We start from the raw sequence: 4,709 nt of genomic DNA, 5'->3' as shown, positions 1-4,709 counted from the left end.
TTTGTGATACACTCTTTAATAAATAGCAAGTTCAAAAGAACAGCATTTATTTGAAATTGAAATATTTTGTAACATTATACTCTAAATGTCTACTGACACTGTGGACCACTGTAATGTATCCTTAAAAATATATGAAATTATAAAAATAAATAAATAAATAAATACAATTAATTAATTAAAATCCTACTGTCCCCAAATTTTTGAATGGTAAAGTACAACACAATGGATCCTTTATGGTCTAAATAACAACTACAAGCAAATTATACAGGTATTGTGCATTGGGACTCTCATCCACAACGATTTACAAAAAAGTGCTTTAGCTTCACATGAAAGACAAATATTGCATTGCAAGCATTTAAATCAGAACGTTAATTCCAGAGAAATGTACAAACATACAAAAAAAAAGTAGGCTACTAGAAAACCAACCCAGCATTTAGAGGTGAGTCTTGGGACTGTCCCTAAACACTTGGAGCCAATATCATAAAAACTGAACGGAAAATGTACCTCATGTAACTCTTAAACAAGATGTCTTCATGTGTTCACTCATCTTCATGTTGTTCAAAACTCATACGATGTTCTCTAAAGCATGATCTCTCCACTGTTTTCCATATAATGGAAATAAACGAGGGCCAGGACTGTCATGCTCCAAAATAGAAGAACAGTAACACAAATGTCTCATAAAAAGGGTCCATTGATATAACTTGTGCACTGTATTACATGTCTTCCGAAACCATACAATATCTTTGTATGAGGAGCAGACTGAATTATTATTTTTTTTTTCAGTCACATTAAATTACATTTCTAGCTTTAATATAACCGGCTAGTTAAGATATTATATTTTTCAAAATATCTTTTTGTGTTCCACACAAGAAAATCAATCAGGTTTGGAATGACATGAGGCAGAGTAAACTGTCCCTTTAAGTTCTATATAGTTCTATATGATAGATATTAGTATGCATTTGATGTGGTTCGCCCATGAAATGCCTTCCAGGACAAACAATGAAAAATCAACAAAAGTACTACGAAGAAGTTAACAGCAGCACTGGAAATGTAGCTTTTGCCTGAGGCTGCGTGTTTTCAGTTTTGACTTTATATTTGATCAAAAGAATAAAACAAGTCATTGACATTTATCTCTCCAAAGACTCAAGATGTTAACATCTGTCATCAACACAGTGGGTGTTTTATTCTTCTGAGGTTTGAAATTGAGATGCAAAGCACCATTTCTCATCCCTCTCCTTCAAAGCCACGAGCCCACACTGAGAGAGCAGGGCTCTCCATGAATTAATCAGAGGTCTTGCTGGGAGATTGCGATGGCGAATGAGGTGCTTTCGGTTCTTTTTCATACTTCTTTGCTGTCACTCAGCTTTGCCTCCACAACATGCAGCGGAGTGAATTATCACATCAGCAGCAGTAATGAGCTGCACTTTTTGCTGCATGAAAACCCATCAGAAAGACTAACGGCAGTCAGGTGACTTCTAAAATGGTGAGTGACACACGTTCTGGTTAATATGCCTTCCTTATAGTATATCCACCTTTCTTTTGTTCATTCGAGTGGTAAAATTAATTCACACCCATGTTTATTGTAGTCAAAATTGATCAAACCACTAAAAATAACCATTAACCAATTGAATGATAAAGTCAACTGAACAACACAGTATGTACATAGAATTACAGTCAAGTTTTTGTTTGTGCAGTTAACTGTATGTGCTTTTGGTTACGGCATTGTGAGTGTTGCTGCAGTATGTGGTTGCTAAGGTGTTCTGACCCAATTCTCTAGTCCCCCCCAAAAAATGTTGAGACTCTCCATAGGTGTAATGGTTTTTATACTGTGCAAACTGTATTTTCTATCCCATTACCCTAAACCTACCCCTAAACCTACCCATCATAGAAACCTTTCTGCATTTTTAGATTTTCAAAAAGACCATTTAGTATATTTTTAAAGCCATTTGCTTTAATAGGACACAAGAAGTGTCCTCATAAACCATGTTCACAGTGTAGTGCATGTCAATGCTGTCATTATACACCTTTGTGTCTTTATAAACCATTTAAACCTACACAGACAAAACCAAGGTATTTTTATTAACAATAAATTAACAATGAATCAGTCAAATTTAAAATTAAAAGGGAACCGTATTTATAAAGTTTATTCAACTTCTTTTTTTCTCAGATAAGCTAGTGACAGTTGTAAAATGTTTCTTTGTTCCTAACTTTATTTTTTTTATTCACAATAAGCCATATTTCATTGTTCAGTTTTAGTGATTATTGTTTTTTTCTAAAGAATTATGCCTATACAATATTATACCATGGTCTGTCTGAATACTTGATTCTGATTGGCTGGCAGGTGTTAAAACTGTTTAACGCACAGGTCCAAGTCAGTTTAATCACCGTTCTATATTAATGCATTGCGCACACACACACACACACAATGAGGTTTTTGTTTTTGTGAATTGTGGGGACATGCGTAATGGTTTTTATACTGTACAAACTGTATTTTCTATTGCCGTACACCTAAACCTACCCCTTAAAGGAAACTTTCTGCATTTTTTGATTTTCTAAAAAACTAATTCTGAATGATTTAGAAGCCTTTTGAAATATGGGGACACTCAAAATGTCCTCATAAATCACCTTCTCGTTAATACCTATGTCATACCCATGTCATTATACAAATTTGTGTCCTCATAAATCACAAAAACGCGCACACACACACACACAGATCACTTGAACACAGAGTTCGGATATCGTGCTTCGCGCACACAGAAACAATCAGGAGCACAGAAACTTGTTGTCAATGATGCCCTGCGACGTTTATCAATCAAATAGCTTCGATACTGAATCACTACATAATATTTCTCAGGAACGAGTGGGTAAAATGTATGATTTTAGTTTAACTAAACTCACAGCTTCACTTCTTGTTAAGACAGACGCAGGTCATTCACACACGCAACTTTCACCCTACCCTCCAGATAGGCTATACATGTCGACACGAAACGCAAAGCAGACCGGGACCGCTTTACTTTCACACTGATTTCCCATGTAATTTATAATTTATGCTGTTCATGATTTGCATTTAGGTTGAATCGCATAGACCTACTTTTATGGTGTAAAGTTGCAGAGACTTTCCATCAACAGGTTTGGCACAAAAATGATGAATGTGATCATTATGATTAGGTTTATAGCAGGTATGAACAGTGATTAACACACACACACACACAAAAAAAAATCACATCTGCAGCGAACAACCATGAATTGTAAGTATACATGTAAAGCATTGTAGTGTAAGTCTGTTCAAGCATACACTGTAAATAGGTTGCTGTAAATTTTACAGTAACTTACTGGCAGCTGGATGCCAGTAATTTACTGTAAAAAGGTTTACAGTATTAGTACTGTACGTAAATTTTACAGTAACTTACTGGCAGCTGGATGCCAGTAATTTACTGTAAAAATGTTTACAGTATTAGTACTGTAATTGCATTTACAGTACAATAATGTCTTTACTGTATTTTATTTACAGTATTATTACTGTATTTTCTGTACAATACCCAGCCCCCCCACAATAACTCATGAGCTTTAGTTCTGATAATATTATTTTTTAATTGTTGAACATTTTCTTTTTAAAAGTACAAATTACAAATCTTGACCTCTCAGATGCACTAGCTTAAAAAAAGGGTATCCCCTGGGGACTTTGTATCATGAAAAAACATACACATACTGAAAAGCAAAAATTGGCAAGTACACTACCAGTCAGAAGTTTTTGAACAGCTCAGGATTCTTTGATGAATAGAAAGATCTAAAGAGCAGCATTTATCTGAAATAAAAAGCTTTTGTAACATTATACACTATACTATTAAAAAGCTTGGAGTCAGTATAATTTTTTTATTTGGGAAATAAATGATAGGAATTACTACTTTTATTTAGCAAGGATGCTTTAAAATTATAATTTGCACTTACAAACTGCATAAATAATACTACAGTGTTTCCCACAGACTTGCATTCTATTTGTGGCGGCATATATATATGCAAATTCATTCTCTGCCAGCAGGAGGCGCTGTTGGAGTGGTAGAGATCGAGATTTCCCCGGTAACGCTGTACACAAAGCAGCGCTCCGCTCACAAACACTGCTTTATCAGACATTACATGCAAGAAGAAATGAAAATGAGTTTACTTCAGAAATACAGTGATATAAAAACGCCCGCACCGGGTTTCGATTTTGAAACGTGCAGTGCTCGTGTTTATTCAACATGTGCTAGCATGTTCCTCTCAAAGTCAACCTGTTCTGTGAGTTAGTGGAGAACAGCAGCTAGAGGCTAATTTAGTGACATTAAAGTTAGTTAAGCTGATGGAAGCTCACCTGATGTTAGCACCGCTACGAGACAATCACAAGACTTCAATACACCTCCGATGCAGACGACATGACCACAAACTTGAAAATAAGATACAAAATATGTTATTAACAGTGGTGATTCTTCACTCAGTAGGTTGTTAGCTCGCTGTTTTATGTTAATGTTACGTCTGTCACTGAATTTAGGAACCGTCTCTAAAGTTACATATGACATTGTTACACGCTTTCTGACTTAAATAGCATTTGAAGAGAATTACCTTACTTGCGATAAAGAGGCAGAGTAGAGAAGATAACGTTAGTTAACTTCGGCTAAATTACATTATTAACTTACCAGTGATGTTATCATCGATACTATGGCATTCACAAGAAG

This window comes from Sinocyclocheilus grahami, unplaced genomic scaffold (genome assembly GCF_001515645.1).
Source record: "Sinocyclocheilus grahami isolate Dianchi unplaced genomic scaffold, SAMN03320097.WGS_v1.1 scaffold1077.1, whole genome shotgun sequence".
Lineage (NCBI taxonomy): Eukaryota > Metazoa > Chordata > Actinopteri > Cypriniformes > Cyprinidae > Sinocyclocheilus > Sinocyclocheilus grahami.
Note: the sequence above shows the minus strand (reverse complement) of the source record.